Here is a 19,604-nt window from a genome sequence, read left to right as displayed (position 1 = left end):
AAAGAACCAGTTTAAAACAAATATGAAGAAAGACACTTTCTACATCCAGAGAAAGAACTGGTAAGTAGAAGTATGTTTAGAATGGTCTTACATATATATGTACGTGTATAATACACGTACATATATATGTATATATATATACACATACATATATGTGTATATGTGTATGTATTTGCATATATAATACATATTTAAGTCTAATAGTAGCTATCTTGGGGGGAGAAAAGAAAAAGAAGAAAGTTACATGATATCTTTATTATATATTTAAAAGAAATAGCAAGTTGTACATAATAGATTTGCAGATTCATGTGCAGTCATCTTTTTTTCTATTCTACTAAGTTATAGAAATGCTTGTTTTATTTCTTAAGTTCAGAATAAAATAAATGAAAGAAAAAATACATCTCAATACATGATTAATAGAGTAATTTTCTCCAAAGTTTTAAAATCATATACTCTATCAGTAAGATGTTTCTGAGCATGTGCCCCTAATATATCTATATTTATTCTTAAACTATATACATATCTACTATAAATTATATAAATGTATAAACTATATACATGTATACTATAAATTATATAGATGCATAAATTATATGCATGTACTAAACTAACATAGTATGTATATTATGAAGCATGAATTAAAATGAACATTAAAAAGAATGAGATAAAGATAGAATCAACAACAGTTTTAAAATACTTTAAATTTTTTATTTTTTATTTCTTAACAGGAAAGAAATTTTTGGTTCTGACAAAAATATTATTATTAACCACAATATTTTAATGATAAAAATGTGATTGAATATGTTACATTATTTCTAAAAATCTTGTTTTACCACTTTGTGATACAGGGATTTAAAAGTCCATTTCTAGATTTATTTAAATCCTTGGGTTTAATGGATATCATAGCTGTAAAGATCCTTCAAGATATGTAGATCCAAGTGCGTTTATAGTAAATCATTATCTGTGTTTACTAAATGATGATACCCATTTTTCAATTCTATCCAAAATCATGCAAAAGTGTTTGTTTAAATTAGGCTTGATATAAATCAGTTGCTCTTTCAAACTAATCAGAAGGTGATTCATTTTCATTTTACAGATGAGGAACTGGGTTAAATGACTTGCCCAAGGTCATACAATTAGTAAGTTTCTGAGGCCTGATTTGAACTCAGGAAGATGAATCTTTCTGACTCCAGGCCTGGCACTCTATCCATTGCACCACTTAACTACATGACCTTTACACAAATGAAAGTGTAGATTTAATTACTGTTCCCAAAGTTACAGAAAGTATCACAGCATGAAGGCAGCATAGCATTAAGATGTCTGGGGAGCACTGGCATGGGAGGGTCTGGGTTTGGTTGGGTATGGAGAATTCTCCCCACTCAGTACAAAGGGCCTTCAGGAGAAGCTGTGGAGCTAGGTTAGAGGCAGGGGGCATGGCATGAAGATAGCAGGAGAGGGGCATAGGCTTTATATTCTATAAACCTCCTTCTTCAGAATAAGTCTGTGGGAATGGTGATGCAAGTATTTTTCTCTATTTTATATCTAGGGAGGTTTTTATGGGCCAAAACAATCTGACTTTACTGCGGACAGACCTGCATAACAAAGACATGAATGTGGGCTAGGAAGGGAAAGACCATTGACCTTGACTCCCTGGTTTACCTTTTGATCTGTCTTAAATTCATTTGTGGGCAGCTGTGTGGTGCAGTGGACAGAGTGCCAGGACTGGAGTCAGGAAGACATCTTCCTGATTTCAAATCTGGCCTCAGACACTTACTACTGTGTGACCCTGCTGAAGTCACTTAACTCTGTCTTCCTTTCCTCATCTGTAAAATGAGCTGGAGAAGGAAATGGCAAACCATTCCAGTATCTTTGCCAAAAGCCTCCTCCCACAAAAAAAAGGGGTCACAAAAAATGGGACACACCTGAAACATGACTACACAATCATTTTATTTGCAACTAAACCAAACAGCCGTTGGGGATAAGTGAAGATGGCTAATTAATGGGTAAAGTTATCTATAACTTTAATCTCTGTCCCAGATTTAGGAGTTGCAAAGGAGAGATCTAATCATAGCCTGGGGGTACTCTGCCAGGCTTTTCTTAATGGTGTTTTGCCTTTAAGACTAAAGGACTTTCAGTCTGCCCTTATCTGGAATGGCTCTAGCTATTATATCCCAACTAACTGAAAGTAGAGAAAGTTGGAAATCCCCATAACTATCAAAGAGCTTGTTCAGCAGAGACTCCTGTTCCTGGTTAGGAGGAAGTCCAGTGAGCCTAACAGAGGGATGTTTCCTAAAGAGATGGCATAGTCATCAATGGGCAGGTTTCCTGAGACCACTGCGATAACGTCACCAGAAGACATCACCCTGTGGCAACAGCAATGTGACTTGTTCCTTCATACGGATTCTTCCTTTGTCAATCCTCCATACTCTCTCATGGGTGCTCCCTAATGGTGAGTATATTTGTGGGAAATTTTTTTATTTCAAATCTTCTTGTTCTGCTATTTCATATGTGCCCAGGCTTTTGCTGCTGTGTATTTGTATCAGCCATGGCTTCTGGGGATGGAGGGAAGAGAAATCTCCTTCCCTCCTTCCTGGAAGTCCAAAGAGAACTGTCCGATTCCCAAGTGACATAGTTTAGAGAAGACACTAGTCTTTCTCTATAGCTCTTATAGCCTACTGAAGAGACAACTCCTCTTGGCTCAGCTACCAGGCACCTTCCACACAACACACAGCCATGGTGACCAAGAAGCAATGACAGAATGAGGTACTTATCTTTCAGTAAGAAGCCAACATCTGGGTCCATCCCCGAGGAGCCAGAGCAGAAGACCTTGGGAGGTACACTAGTAAATATATCAGGAAGTTCCCTAATCAGCCTCATACATCAAATGAGAATTGGGTTCAGAGAGTGATTTGTCAGTGGTCACATAGCTAGGAAGTGCTGAAATGAGGTCTGAGCTCAGGTCTTCTGACCTGGTTTAGGATTCTAGTATTCAAAATTATCACGGTTCACATAAGACTTACAGGATGCTTTACAAAATAACCTGTTTGCCTTAATCCATTAGAGAAGGAAATGGCAATCCACTCCAGCATCTTTGCCAAGAAAAACTCGTGGACAGCATGGTCCACAGGGTCATGAAGAGTTGGACAAGACTGAATCAACTGAACAGCAACTTCCTGACGCCACGCCCAGCAATCTATCCACTGTGCCACCTAGCTGCCTTACTATCCCCATTTTACAGATGAGGAAACAGAGTAAATTATTGCCCAAGATCACACAATGAGTAAGTAACTTGGAAAAAATTCAAATTCCAGTTTTCTTGATTCGAATTCCAGTAGTCCATATGCTATCTCTCAAGCATGTGCTCACACAAATGCAACCACACTCACACACATACACACACACAAACATGCATACATACATACACACAGAGCTATATCCTGTAAACATATATGTAATATATATTTTCTCCATATGTAAGATACATGTGCATGCAACTTATCTAAATGTATAGATTTATCTAAGTGAATATATTTTCTACTCCCATGGATAGATATAACCTGAGGTCTGATCTGCTTTTAGGGAAAGGATGAGAACCAAGGAAAGCCACGCCTCCACAGCAAGCATATTAGTTGGGTAGTCTCTATTCCAGTCTCCAAGAGGGATACTGAGCTGGAACATATCTATCTGCCACCCTTCAAATATCTCTAATCTAGGAATACAAGTTGGGGTTCAGAAGGAAAACCACTTCCCTGGTTGTTCTTAAGGGTAGGGGCAGGTAGGTGGGGCAGTGGATAAAGCACTGGCCCTGGAGTCAGGAGGACCTGAATTCAAATCTGGCCTCCGACATATAGCACTTACTAGTTGTGTGACCCTGGGCAAGTCACTTAACCCCAATTGCCTCACCAAAAAAAAAAAAAGTGGAAAGGTAGCCTTCAGTTTATATTTGCCAGCTTAGTACCTTCCTACCAAACACTGGTTACATGAAAGTCCACAACAGCAAATAGGAAGCAAACCTATTCATCCAAGCAAACAGCAAATAGAAATCAAAGAAGTTGCCTAGATTAATATATACTAAGTGAGGGGTGGAGCCAAGATGGCAAAGTAAAAGCAGTGACTGTCTTGAGCTCTCTCCTAAACCCCTCCAAATACCTGTAAAAAATGACTCTAAACAAATTCTAGAGCAGCAGAACCCACAAAAAGACAGAGTGAAACAAATTTCCAGCCCAAGACAACCTGGATGGTTGATTGGAAAGGTCTGTTGTGCCAGTCTGGGAGAGGAGTGAAGTCCAGTGTGGGTCATGCAAGCAAAGCCAGGGCTGCAGCAAACCCAGAGCAGGTCTCAGGGGACTGAATTGCGGGCAGCTGTGGCAGTTTCAAAACTTCTCAACCCACAAATGCCAAAGACAATTTAAAGGTCAGTGGGAAAGGTTTGGAGGACCTGGGTGAGAGAGCAGCGTGATACAGTCCTGACCCTAGCATAGTCTCGGGATGATGGCCACAGCGGCAGTGGCTGCTTCTGGAGCTCTTGGCCCACAGACAGAGGGGGAATTGAGCGGCTGATCAGAAGGGGATTGCAATGATCTCTTTGCTGGTGCTGAGGCAGGATTCTCCTCCTTTGCCTGTGCTTGGGTCTGGGTCACTGTCCTGGGTGGTGGTACAAGGGTGAAGAGGAGTGCTGAAGTGGCAGAACTTTGGCAGCAGTAAAGAGGAAATCCTCCTCACAGAAAAGAGTGCTTGTGGTCACTTATAGACCAGAGCACAGGCTAGGAAAGGAGTCAAATATCTCTCCTTTGATCATACCACCTTGGAAGAACTAAAAATTTATAGACCCCTAAAAGTATCTCTGAAAACAGATACACAAAACCCCTGAAGCTTGGAGCAGAATACCCTCCATGCTTAAAGCAAAGGCCTACCTTAACAAAGACCTTAACAAAGGTCAAGTAATTAGCTAGGAACATGAGTAAACAGCAGAAAAATCTCAGACTATAGAATCTTACTATGGTGACAAAGAAGATCAAAACATACAAACAGAAGAAGACAACAAAGTCAAAGCTCCTACATCCAAAACCTCCAAGAAAAATGTGAATTGGGCTCAGGCCATGGAAGAGCTTTACAAGGAATTTGAAAAGCAAGTAAGAGAAGTAGAGGAAAAATTGGGAAGAGAAATGAGAGCGATGCAAGAAAATGATAAAAAATGAGTTAACAGATTGCTAAAGGAGACTCAGAAAATACTGAGGAAAATAACACCTTAAAAAATAGACTAACCCAAATGACAAAAGAAGTCCAAAGAGCCAATGAGGAGAAGAATGCCTTAAAAAGCAGAATTAGCCAAATGGAAAAGGTGATCCAAAAGCTCACTAAAGAAAAGAATTCCTTAAAAATTAGAATGGAAGCTAATGACTTCATGAGAAATCAAGAAATTATAAAACAAAACCAAAAGAATGAAAAAAAATAGTGAAATTTCTCATTGGAAAAACAACTGACCTGGAAAATAGATCCAAGAGAAATAATTTTAAAATCATTGATCTATATGATCAACAAAAAAGCCTAGACATCATGTTTCAAGAAATTATGAAGGAAAACTGCCCTGACATTCTAGAATCAGAGGGTAAAATAGAAATTGAAAGAACCTACTAAACCCTCCTGAAAGAGATCCCAAAAGGAAAACTCCCAGGAGTTATGGCCAAATTCCAGAGTCCCCAGGTAAGGAGGAAATATTGCAAGCAGCCAAAAAGAAATAACTCAAGTATTATGAAAACACAATCAGGATAACACAAGATTTAGCAGCTTCTACACTGAGGGATCAGAGGGCTTAGAATATAATATTCTGGAATATGATATTCAAAAAACCAAAAATTGCCTACCCAGCAAAACTGAGCATAATTCTTCAAGGAAAAAATGGATATTCAATGAAATAGAGGACTTTCAAGCACTCTTGATGAAAAGACTGTAGCTAAATAGGAAATTTGATTTTCAAATACCAGACTCAAGAGAAGCATGAAAAAGTAAACAGAAAAGAAAAATCATAAGGGACTTATTAAAGTGGAACTGTTTACATTCCTATGTGGAAAGATGATATTTGTAACTCATGAGACCTTTCTCAGTATTAAGGTAGTCGGAGGGAAGATAGACAGACAGACAGACAGATAGATAGATAGATAGATAGATAGATAGATAGATAGATAGATATAGATATTGACAGAGGACACAGGATGAGTTGAACATGAGGGGATGATATCTAAAAAGTAAAATTAAAGGGTGAGAGAGAATTGTAATGGGAGGACAAAGGGAGTAGAATGGGGTAGACTTGGGGTAAATTATCTCACATAAAAGAAGCAAGAAGAATCCTTTATAGTGGAGGGAAGAAGGGGAAAGTAAGAGAGAATGAGTGAATCTTACTCTAATAGACTGGGTTTAAGGAGGGAATAACATATACACTCAACTGGGTATGGAAATCTATCTTATCCTACAGGAAAATAGGGAAGAAGGGGATAAGAGAAGGGGATAATAGAAGGGAGGGCAGATTGGGGCAGGGGGGTAATCAGAATCAAACACTTTTAAGGAAGGACCGGGTAAAGGAGAGAATAGAATAAAGGGGAGGCAAGATAGGATGGAGGGAAATATAGTTAGTCTATCACAACATGACTATTATGAAAGTGTTTTGCATGACTACACCTGTATAGCCTAAATCAAATTGCTTGCCTTCTCAGTAAGGGTGGGTGGGGTTGGAGGAATGGAAAGAATTTGGAACTCAAAGTTTTAAAAATGAATGTTAAAAATTGTTTTAACATACAACTGAGAAATAAGAAATACAGGCAATGAGGTATAGAAATTTATCCTGCCCTATAGGAAAATAGAAGGGGAAAGGGCTAAGAGAAGGGGGGGGAGTAATAGAAGGGAGGGTGGATTGGGGGAAGGGGTATTTAGAATACACACTGTATTTGGGGGGAGAGGAGAGATGGGAAGAAAATTTGGAACTCAAAATCTTATAGAAGTGAATGTTAAAAACTAAAAACAAATTGATTAATTTTTAAAAATATATCAAATAATATGCAAGAGTCAATCAGCTCTTTATCTGCAAATGAGAGAATCTCAGTTCAAACCAGGAAAGAGAAAAAATTCCCACCTATAGGAGGTCCATTTTTAGCAATCTTTAGAATTTCAAGTAAGTTTAGAGATATGATGGACCCACCTTCCCATGCATGTCCTCTATTCCAAATTCTTCCTCCACCACCTCCCCTAGAGTATCCTCTGTCCACATTTCTGTCTCTAAAGTTTTTGGAACTAACTCAGTAAGTCCCTTACACAGGTACAAAGGGGCTGCTCATTATTTTCTCTGCCAACAGAGAAAATTATATTATTCATTATATTCAGAAATGCTAAAAGTGCCTCAGGCTTGGATGAAAGCGAGGTTACACATACATAGTAATACTCTTGACACCCGAAAAATAGTAATTTTCTTTAATTTGGAAACTATGCCAAGGAAATTCCTTGTTTCTTATTTTACCAAAGAGGAGTGAAATATATCATTCGTGTTAGTGATCCAGAGATCATTCTTCCTCTTAATTAATTTTGTTAATAATTTTCTGCCTTCAATGAAAAATAAAAACGCAAAGTCCCTTCGAGAAAGTACCATGGGCAGCTCCAAGACTATGAAGATCATTTTTAACTATACATTTTAGTTCTTATGTGAAGATTTGATTAAAAAAAATTAATTAGGACATTAGTTAAGAAACCAATGATAGTCTCACACATTAGTCACTGAAAATAATCCTAAATTCCACATGGTGAACAAAGTATTGGGTTACACAACCTTCAATGAAAATTTCTGCTCTAGATTTACAAAATCTTTGCACACATAAAACAATATGGAACTAACATTTATATAGCACTTAGTGTGCATTAGTCACTGTGTCAAGTGCTTTACAATTATTATTTCATCTGATCTTCACAACAACCCTGGGAGGTAGGTGCTATTAGAATCTCCATTTTATAGAAAGGGGAAAACTGAGACAAACAGGTTCAGCGATTTGCCCAGGGTCACACAGTTAGTAAGTGTTTGAGGCTGGTCTTGACTTTTGAATTCAGGTCTTCCTGGCTGTGTGCCAGGTGCTCTATCCACGATTATGGCATTGTTTACAAAGTTTGTGATAGCTGTGAATTAACAGCTTAATGATATTAGATCTCCTTCATTGCAATTTAGTATTAAAGGCTTCTACATGATGTTAGACCAATAATGGCAAAATTCAACTCACTAATTATCAACTCCTAGTGAGTCAGGCTGTTGTATTCTTGTACATGTTATATACAAGAGGCAAGGTGCAGGTCAGGAAACAAACCCTCCAAGCCCTTACTCCCCACAACCTCTCTCCATCTCTCTAACCCCCATCCAAACCCAATCTTGCTTTATAAAGCAGAAAATTAGAGATTTCACCTGTGACTTCCTGGGACAATGGGTGGAGCAAAGGGCAGATCTACAGGGTGAAGGGGAAAAGACCTGTGAGCATGAGGACATTGTGTAAACATCCAGAATTACCCTAACATATGCTCTGACATTTCTGTCCAGCACATGAAAACTTTGCCTGGGGAATGAATAAGTGATAGCTTTGAAAGTGGGATCAAAGCCAGCCAGCCAGGCAGGAGCAGCATCTTTTGGCGGACTATCCCCAGTCAAAGTGTTTGTCATGAAGCTCTCTGAGACCAACAGGGAAGAAAGGTGGGTCAGGGTCCACAATGTGGCTTGATTATAGTCACAAACAGGTGTCAAGATCCAGACTGCTAAGGATGTCATGGTGCAGTGGTGTGATGCCCCTCTTGGGCTTCCTTTATTCAATCAGCATTTATTTTTAATACTTGGGACATTTCTTAGAACAGAGCAATTGCTGGGTTTGGATTGAGTGAGTTAGGTCAATTTTAATGGATCTCCTGGGAATTTTCCCATTTCTAAAATGAGTCAGAATCAATAAACATTTATGTAGCACCTACTGTGTGCCAGGCACTGGGGATACAAAGAAAGGTATAAGACAGTCCTTGCCTGCAAAGAGCTTATAATCTAATGGCGGGGTGGGGGGGAGACAACATATAAAAAGGGTGAGGAGAAGGTGGGAGTTCAATTAAATTCAACTCAAATTGACTTAGCTCCTACTATGCGTTAGGTGCTAGGAATACCAAGACAAAAAATAGAACAATCTTTGACCTCCAGATTACATTCTTAGGTTCACATTCTACTGAGGGAAGACACCATGTGTATGGAACAAGAAGACTGGCCACTGGCCATACTCCAAGGACTGGGCTCCCAATGACCAATCTCCCTGTTATATGTACCACATATAATAGCTGGAGTTTGCTCTGTCAACCCACACTCACACTGTCAGGTTAGTCCTCAGAGCTTAGATCTTATTCTTCCCTTTAGGAGCCTAAGTAGTCACCCTAAGGGATTGTGAGGTTAACACTATCATTCATGAGCCCTCACATTGTATATTCCTCTCAATATGGATCAATCCGTTAACATCTTCCCAATATCATCTAGCCAATAGTTAGTACTCCAATATAATTTTGATCAGGATTACAGAAGAATAACCACTACAGACACAGAAGGGAAAAAGCCACAGGGCAACCAGGTGAGGGAGTCCCTCACCTTGCCTTGGAGGCTTACAGCATTTCTCCTCCACTCACTCAAAAAGCTGCTAGAAAGAGAGGCTGAATTATATTGGGGTCTTTTTTATGCACACTCAGTTCTATTCTCTGTAGCCAATCAAAAGGCTTTCTGAGGACAAGTAAATTGACAAAAGACAGTTATCCAAACCTTATGCATGCTCTGAGTTGGAGACAGACTCCTTCCATTGGGCACCATCATGAGTCTTCAGAAGCCAACTCATCACACCTCCTCGTGGGTATATATCCCACAGAGACCACCGGGCATGCTCCGAAGACTCTGCCCCCATTGGCCAGTGTCTGTGTTACATAAATATATAAGTATATATGAAGTATGCACAAAGCAAATAAAGAGTGATTTGGAGACAGGAAAGAACTAATAATCTGGGGAAATGAAGAAAAAGCCCCCTATAGGAGAAGATACTTGAACTGAAACTTGAAGAGAGTGAGTAGTACCAAGAGGAGGAGATAAATTGGAGTCAGACAGTGAAGGATGTTAAATGCCAAGCAAAGTATTTTATATTTGATCCTATAGTCCTACAGTCGGTAGGGAGCCCTTGAAATTTCTTGAGAAGGAGAGAGATAGGAATGTATCAGTCAGGCACCTTGCAGGGAGGATGGAGTGGAAAAAATTAGGTGGATGAGATTTGAGAGCCCTTCCAACTCTAACATTTTGTGATTCTGATCTTCTAAATATAAATTTGGTTGAGTTTAGGACAGTTCATATCATTAGTAAATATATAGCAGCCTCAAAAAAATGTAGGTTCTAAGACCACAGGACTTGTTCGCTTCCAAGATGTGTATGGCAAACCAATGTCCTTACCTATTCTGTCTGCCTCTTTTGTTTAACAAGTGTGATTATCAATAATTTAGCTTACTTTTGTGTTACTCAGGTCAAGATATATTGAAATATTATTGCTGCAAAATTTTTGTGAATGGGAGGACAAAAAGCCAATTTCTTTCTTTTTCTTTCTTTCTTTTCTTCTTTCTTCCTTCCTTCTTTCTTCTCTTCTTTCCTTTCTTTTTCTCTCTTCTCTCTCTCTTCCTTCCTTTTCTTTTTTCTTTCTCATTGTTCCTTCTTTTTTCTTTCTTCCTCTTCCTTCTTTTGTCTTCTTTCTCTTTCTTTCCTTCTTCCTTTCTCCTTTATTTCTTTTTTCCTCTCTCTTTGGTTCCTTTTTTTATTTCTTTCTTTCTCTCTTTTTCAGTGACTAGGAAAATGAAGAACATCAGCAAGATAAGAAAGAAAACAAAATCTGTAATTAGAAGCATGTAGAATAAATACTGTCTTTGTGACCTTGAGCAAGTCGTTTAACTCTCTGAGTCTTCCTTCCTTCTATGTAAAATGAAAATTTGGTCTAGGTGACCTCTAAGGTTCCTTCCAGAACCAAGTCTGTGATCCTACATCCTTCTTGCTCATTATGTTTAACTTAGAGATACTGCATATATTCAATTTAGAATGAAGAAAGTTGTTGGGAGAGGTGTAGCATTTTTTGAGTTTGTCTTTATGCCTTGCACATGCTTAATGAATGCATGTTGAATTGAATTGAGAGAAGGAAAGACTGCAATTAAAATACAAAACATAAAATGTAGTGATTACAAAGATAAACTCATCCTAGTTAGCTAGCTATAGCTCATCTATTTCCAACAATGAAATCAAAGGAAGGGCCATATTAAAAGAAACATCATTATTAGTGTTTTACATTGTTGTATATAATAAATTTGTCTGTCTCCACTTCATTTCCTGGCATAAATAAGTAACTTCATATGAATACGTTGATTAGGTGAGCAAACATTTTCACTGCATGGAAGATAAATGGAATCAGGGCAGCATAAATGACAGAGAGATCTATAACACCAACATGGGAGACTCTCTTATTTAGAGAGGCACCAGGTAACAGAGAGAAAGACAAGATGCCCAGTGCATTCAGAGACACAGACATTCATTACTGATATCACAAATGTAGCCCAAGAAAATATTCCTGCCACACTCCACTGGAGTACGGCTAGGCAGAAAGATAACTGACCTCTACTTGTGGAGCAAAGGACATGAGAGATCAATTTTTAACCTTTGATAAGTCTTATTCTTTACTCTTCACTTTCTGCTGTCACCAGCATTCACTGTAGTCATCAATCATCATCTGATATTAATAGCTACTCTCTGTTTAACTTTGGAAACATGAGGACTGCTCACACACACAGGCATGGGTCTCACTGTACAAGGTAGCCATTGCACCATACCTGGGCCATTTCAGATCTGCCACCTCTCACCTAGGACTGCTACAAAGATGCTGCTCCAAGAAGGGTAGGAAGACACTCTCTGAAGATATCCCTACCAAGGATGCATTTTAGTTACAATAGGGTCATTTGGTTGGTGGGCATTAAAAGTCACCCACTGAAGAGGCTGCTGACTTCTTCAAGCACCCCTCAAACAATTCCTGGAATCTCTGGAACTATAAATAGGTTGGAGTGGTGCCAATCAATTTAGCCACTGGAGACTCATAAACATCTGTAAGCCATCCTTTCTCATTTTTCCCCCATCTCAATCTGTCACTATGTCTGTCGCTGGTGTTTTCTTTTCCTACTTATTCCCTTATTCCCCAATTTCAAAACATCAATTTCTTAAGCATGTTCCCTTGCTTCATTCCTACTTCTCTGAGAACTCATTTAGCAACTTATGGGGGTGGGGGACATACTCAGGGAAGGAGTTGGAAACCTATACAGAAAGATATACATATATGTATATATATATATAATATATATATATAATATATATATATAATATATATATATATGTGCGTGTGTGTGTGTGTATATATATATGTGTGTGTGTGTGTGCATATATATATATATACATATATATATATATATATATATATATATATATATATACATATATACTTAGATAAATCTATTCAGATACAAATAGAACCCAAACTTCTCCACCCTGAAACAGATCTGTAATATCATTAATTTAGTTCCCTCCAATGATGCAGATTGCAACCTTCCCTTATCTGACCACCCTGTAGGTCATTTGTCCAGGTCCTTCCATAAGTTCATCATGTGGGGTCCATTCAATATGCCAGAGGCTTTCCTTTCTTTCTTCTGAAATTGCTAGAGTACCAGTGGCTGCCCACCTGTCACCTCTTGTTCTTGGTATATGAACAGCCAGTCTTCTTCTCTTCCTGTCTTACAATTCTTTCCTGTTCTTCAGAGCTCCTCATTGGTTATAGTAAATGGCACATACTTAAGTTTGTTCTCACTAACAAGCTAGAGAGGTAGACCCAGAGCTTTGACTTTGACCACTGTTAGGCAGGTATGTGATTAATTCTAGAATTATGAGTGAAGGACTATGATTGATAGCCTGGTGTTATCTGGTTTGCTGGGGTTGGGGGAAGAAGAGAGGTGATACAAGTGAGGTGATACATCACATAAAGGTCAGGGGAAGAACATTCTTATTCATAGTACTATTTTATCAAGGGTTGTAGTGAAGGAATTCAGAACATACTTATGAAGTTGCAGGTGACAGCTGGGCAAAGTTTCTGATACAATGAAAAAGGGGAACAGAATTCAAAGTGAGATTGAGAAATTGAACAAACTGAGAGTCAATGAGGACAAAAGCAAATAACTAGTAGGACAAATTTAAAAATACAAGGGGTTGAAGTGAGTCCTAAGTTAAATATAGTTGAGTAGTGTAATCTTGGGTTTTTATTGAGGTTGTTGTTTTGTTTTGTTTTTATTCTGTTGTTGTTCAGTTGTTTCAGTCATGTCCCATGTTTCATGACCCAGTTTGAAGTTTTCTTGGCAAAGTTACTAGAGTGGTTTGCCATTTCCTCCTCCAGCTCATTTTATAGATGAGGAAACTGAGGCAAACAGGGTTAAATGACTTGCCCAGGGTCACACAACTAGTAAGCATCTTCCTGACTCTAGACCCAGCACTCTATCCATTGCACCACCTAGCTGCCCTGCTTTTTATTCTACGGTAGTATGAATTGTAGAAAGCGATGTGGTATAGTGGAGTCAGAGCATAGTAGATTTGGAGTCACAGGGCCCAAGTTAAAATCTTGGCTCTGACACTTAGCATGTAACTTCAAACAAGTCACTTAACCACTCTGAGACTCAGTTTTCCACAACCATAAACTTAAGAGATTTGGACTAGATGAACTGGAAAGTCCTTTTCATCCCTAAATATCATTCTGTGACCATTTTAAGAGCATACTGAAATACACAAGGTCAGATCTGAAGCAAAGTTGTGAACTTTGTCATCAAGTATCCCGCAACACCCTCTGAGCTCTTTTCTTTTCTTCTGTAATGCCAACCCCACCTCCCCTCTTACGCACACCTTAGGTCCCGATGTCCACATGCTTCTTCCCCTTGTTCAGTCATTTCAATTGTGCCCTACTCTTTGCAACTGCTTATATTTTGGGGGAGGGAGGGGAGGGAGGTGGTGGCAGTTTCTTGACAAAGATACTGGAATGATTCGTCATTTCCTTCTCCAGTTCATTTTATAGTGAGGAAACTGAGGCAAACAGGGTTAAGTAACTTGCCCAGGGTCGAACTGCTACTAAGTGTCTGAGGTTGGATTTGAACTCATGTCTTCCTGACTTCAGGCCCTGAGTTCTTTTTACAGCACCACCTAGCTGCCCAATATGTCCCTATACCCCTATAAAAATGGACTTTCAATTTTTTTCATTCACATTAAGGTATATAAATAAATAACAACTTAAATGTTACTGTCTTCAAGATCAAAACATTAACCTATAGGGATAAGACTGTGACATTGCAACTTCAGGCATCAACCAGTAGGTGGAAGGCTTTTTGAGGATCTAAAGGAGCAGTTCTGGGGGATCAGAATTGCCCTGCTGTCATGCCCTTTGTTTCAAACCTCCCCACACTGCTCCATTTGTGTCTCCTGGGTCTGGTGGGACCATTCCCACCCCATACCCCAACAACAATCCTCCCAACAGCCTCCTCCAGTTCAGTCCCTCTCTACTCTTTCCTTAGCCTAGGAACCTTTTCCTTATCCTCCCTTCAAAGCTGCATCTAGAACCTGGTCCCTTCCCTATACAGATGGTACCAGAGATGGCCTCCATTTACTCCCCTAATTCCTAAATTCCTAGAGTAAAGAGCAGTCAGACCAGTCTTCTCGCCCGTCTTGGGCAAGTCACCCTTGCACAGAGCTTGAACTGGGCAGTATAAATTTAGAGAACCCAAGAGGAAGACTGGTGGAAGATAACTGAATGTAATTTATCACTCTATCCTCTCTGAGGAATGAACCATCTGAAAAGGCCAATCACTTATGCTGAGCATCAATTTCCAAAAACAATCCTTTCATTTCTAAGAATGAAATTCAGTTATAATTTTCCCCCAGGAAATATTGATTCTTTCTTGTTGGCCTTGGAAACTCTAACTCATATTTATTCTTATTTTTAACTGAATTCCTTCATCCTTGCTAATCTACTTTATGTAAACATAGTTCACCATAATAAATGTTATCAACTTGATCCCCTATTCTGCTGTATTCTCCCAAAACTAATTCCAGTTACAGCTAGTATTTCCCTTGTGTTATTGATATCTACAGTGAATAGAACTCTAATAGAACTCTAATAGCATTTATAGAAAACCTTAAAGCTTGCAAAATGCTTCACAAATATTGTCTCATTTTATCCTCACAACAACCCTGGGGGTAGATGCGATTATCATCCTCATTTTACAGATGAGGAAACTGAGGCACTGAGAGGTTAAGTGATTTTCTCAGGGTCACAGAGCTAGTAAGTGTCTGAGGCAGAATGGAGCTCATCTTCCCGATTCCAGGGCCAGCATTCTATTGACTGTGACATCCTGCTCCCTCTAGTATCATATAACAATTAACATCAATTAACTTTTACAAAATTATATTTATTGGGGAAATAAACCAAAAGCAGATGTTACAAAGTATTTCCCTCAATACTTGTGGGCTTTGTTGTTCAGTCATTCAGTTGTGTCCAACTTTTTGTGATCTCATGTGCCATAGCACACCAGGCCCTTCTATCCTACACCATCTCCCGAAGTCTGTCCAAGCTCATGTTGGTTGCTTCCATAACACTATTATCCATATCATTCTTTGTCATTCCCTTCTCCTTTTGTCTTCAATTTTTCCCAACACTGGGGTCTTTTCCAATGAATTCTGTCTTCTCCCATAGCCAAAGTATTAAAGCTTCAGCCTCACTGTTTGTCCTTCCAATGAGTAGTCTGAATTAATTTAAGTATTGACTGATCTAATCTCCTTGCTGTACAAGGGAATCTCAAAAGTCTTCTCCAGCACCAATAACTCAAAAGCATTGATCCTGTGGTGCTCAGTTTTCCTCAGGGCCCAACTCTCACAGCCATACATTACTATTGGAAAAACCATAGCTTTGACTATATGGACCTTTGTTGGCAAGGTGATGTCTCTGTTTTTGAGTATGCTATCCAGATTTGCATGGAGTTTTCTTGGCAAAAAATACCAGATCACCTTTCGTCAGAACTCTCCACTATGACCTGTCCATCTTGGGAAACCCTGCATGGCATAGCTCATAGTTTCATTAAGCTACACAAGCCCCTCTACCATGACAAGGCAATGATCCAGGAGGGGACACTCGAGGGCACTTTCTCCATTAAACTACCTTGGTCCCTGAAGATGGTGGGCTTAGCCTTAAAGCAGTTGCTATAAAGCATTCGCCCCACCAAGTTCACTTCCAAATGTGATGGCCAATAGATGAGTTACCTTTGCGTGATCTTGGCTGCCTTTGATCCACTTTTTGCTCGGTCAAGCAGGTCTCTTGGGACTTTGACACTTATTGGGTTAGGCTATCCACAAAATCTAGCAGAGACTCCCAGACGTCTGTCAGCTGCCCTTCCTGACTTTTTAAAGTTGACAAGGTCACAGCCTAGCCTGATACTCCTTCACCTAATAGCAGGAAAGAACCACCTCAAAGAGGTAATGCCTATTTTCTGGCCAGAGCAGAGGGGGTGGGGAGTGGCCTGTGGCTTCTTCCCATCCAGAGGCTTATAGTATATCTTCCCTACTGGAACCAGCTACATAGCAAAGAGAATGAACCTTGACCGGTTAGTGTCTTTTGAATACAAGCCCAGGTCAGCTCAGTAGCCAATCAAAAATCAATAGACTTCACTATGCAGTCAGTAGATAGAAAATAGTCATAACTACACATCCTCTTGGGCCAGGTAAATGGTCCATCGGGCCTGAAGTCAGGAAGACATGAGTTCAAATCCAGGTTCAGACACTTAGTAGCAGTGTTACCCTGGGCAAGTCATTTAACCCTGTTTGCCTCAGTTTCCTCATTTGTATAATAAGCTAGAGAAGGAAAGGGCAAACCACTCCAGTGTCTTTGCCACAAAAACACCAAAATGGGGTCATGGAAAGTCAGTCAAGCTACTAAACAACAACAACAACACATACTCTGAAGCTTGTGTGGGAATTGTAAATAGCTGAGCACACCATACACACTCATAGCAGTTGGGCTTAGCCAGTCCTCTTAAATTGTTTTGCTGAGGTGATTGATTAATAGATGAATGTAAATTGAGGAAATTTTCCAGTGAATAGGGGGAAAATGAGTCAAGTTGAACATTTAGAACCTGGGATAATAGAGAAAACAGGTCACTGGGGAGGTTGCCCCAACATCATTACATCAATAGTAAATTCTGAGCATCCACCAAAGCAGAAGAATGAAAGGCTTGTAGTCAGGAAGACCTGAGTTCAGATCTGGCTTCAGACACTTACCAGCTTTGTAAAACTGGATAAGTGACTTAACTCTGTTTGCCTCAGTTTCCTCATCTGTAAAATGGGGATAATAGTAGCACCAACCTCACAGCGTTGTTGTAAAGTCATATGAGTTCTTTGCACACCTTCAAGCACTATAGAAATGCTGGTGATGACGATGGTGGTGCTGATGATGATGACAATATGATGTTGACTTTTCCTGTGATCTAACTTAAAACTACTCAGAAGACACTAATTTAGAGGCGTTGATGCTTTGTTGGAGAGCTATGCTTGCTTTTGACTAATGGACCATTTCTTCTCCTTAAATGTTAACACAAGCCTCATGGGTAAAAATAACCTAGAGCACTGATGTTGACAAAGTCTAGCTGAGCTGCCGTGTGAATTGAACTCACAGTTTCAAAGGTGATCAAGCCATTTACAACCTAGAAAATTCCTATTTACTTTTCTCCTTAGGTGCTAGGAAGGATTATTATCCCCAGAGGCTGAGACTGCCTGGCCAATTACACTATGGCTCATCCTCTATTCCCTAATATCTGTGAGATCAGATTAAATTGAATACTATCTACTGAAGGGAAAGAGAAACATCAAAAGCAACCTGAGCAAAGTGAGTTAAAGGCAAGAGGGCCAGTCTGGGGTATTGGTGGTGGGAATTATAATTGATGGCATACACACACACACACACACACATCTTTTTTTTTTTTTAACACAGTTTAATGGAGCTACTACTTACATTAGCTGACCTCCTGAGTCACTGCCCTTTTGGCATAAATATTTCTTTGTTAAAACTAATTTGACTCTTAGGGGCTAAGTGGAATGGGGGGGGAATCTCCCCTATATTTGGGAAACTGACGCTTTTTGTAGACAGCCTAAATGCTGCCTAATTCCCTTTAAGAATTCCAGAAGAACTCTGAGGATGGAGTGAAAATGTGACCTACCTGGTCTTCCAGAGGCAGTGAGGGCCACAGTGGTCAGTGTTACACAATTAACAAGTTTTTTTTTTCATCTTCTCCTCCCTCCCCAACCTGCCCCCTCACTGAGCCAATTTTTAAAAGAAAAGGAAAAAAACAAACCCCAGAGCCCTCAATACATAGACGTACAGTCCAGCAAAACAAACTACCACATAGCTATGTCTGAAAACCCGTGTCTTTTTCTGCATTTTAAATTCATTCTCTCTTTCAGGAACTGAGTGCCCATATTTCATGAACTTCATTCTTTTTGGCTCCTGGTTGACCATGAATTGATCAGACTTCCAAAGTCTTTCAAAGTGTTATATCTCTAGAATGTTATATTTACATAAATTGTTCTAGTTCTGCTCTCTTTGTTCTGCATTAGTTTGTAAAAACCTTCCCAGTTACCTCAGAAACTGTTGATTTCATCATTTCTTGTGGCATAGTATTATTCCGTTGCACTCACATACCACAACTGGTTTAATCATTCCCCACTAGGAGAACATGCCCTTAGTTTCCAAGTTTGGGCTATCATGAAAAATGTTGCTACAAACATTTTTGCATATATGGAACCTTTTTCTCTTTCTTTGATCTCTCTGGGGTATAAGAAAGGAAGTAAGCATTTAAAAAGTGCCTACTATGTACTAGGTAGGGCCTGTGCTAAGCACTTCACAAATATCTCATTTGATCTTTATACCAACCCTGGGAAGCAGGTGCTATTGTCATCCCTCTTTTGCAATTAAGGAAATTGAGGCAGGTAGAGGTTAAGTGGCTTGCCCAAGGTCACAGCTAGGAAGTGTCTGGGGCCACATTTGAACTCAGGTCTTGTTGACTCCAGACCTGCTGTTCTATCCAATGCACCACCAGTCTACCTCCAGGTTTAGCCCTGATAGTAGCAGAACAGCTGCGTCAAAGACCATGCACATTCTGGTAACATGCTGGGCATAGCTCTAAATTACTTTCCAGAATGGCTGGACCGATTCACAGCTCTACCAGCAGCACACTAGGGTCTTCTTTTCCAAAGCCCTTCCAACATCTGTCATTTTCCTCTTTTGTCATTTTTGACAGTCTGATGGGTGTGAGGTGGAACGTCAAAGTTGCTTTAATGTGCATTTCTCTAATCATTACTAGTATTTTTCATATAATTGTTGATAGGTTGGATTTCTTCCTTTGAAATCTGCCTATTCATATTCTTTGATTTATTGGGAAATGGCTCTTAGTTTTATAAATTTAGATCTTAGAAATGA

At 39.4% G+C, this 19,604-nt stretch overlaps 1 long non-coding RNA gene across 1 annotated transcript in view; it reads left to right on the top strand.

The window, feature by feature from the left end:
* Window positions 1-2,262: 2,262 nt before the first annotated feature.
* The window catches only part of LOC110199957 (uncharacterized), a 36,667-nt gene continuing 19,325 nt past the window's right edge, over window positions 2,263-19,604 (top strand). The window contains exons 1-2 of the long non-coding RNA XR_013485723.1: window positions 2,263-2,449; window positions 3,062-3,280. This is a non-coding gene — a long non-coding RNA (uncharacterized LOC110199957). The remainder of the gene's footprint in view (window positions 2,450-3,061; window positions 3,281-19,604) is intronic.

Source organism: Phascolarctos cinereus, unplaced genomic scaffold, assembly GCF_003287225.1.
Source record: "Phascolarctos cinereus isolate Bilbo 61053 unplaced genomic scaffold, phaCin_HiC Scaffold_4;HRSCAF=312, whole genome shotgun sequence".
Classification (NCBI taxonomy): Eukaryota; Metazoa; Chordata; class Mammalia; order Diprotodontia; family Phascolarctidae; genus Phascolarctos; species Phascolarctos cinereus.
This window is presented reverse-complemented; position numbering and strand designations above follow the sequence as displayed.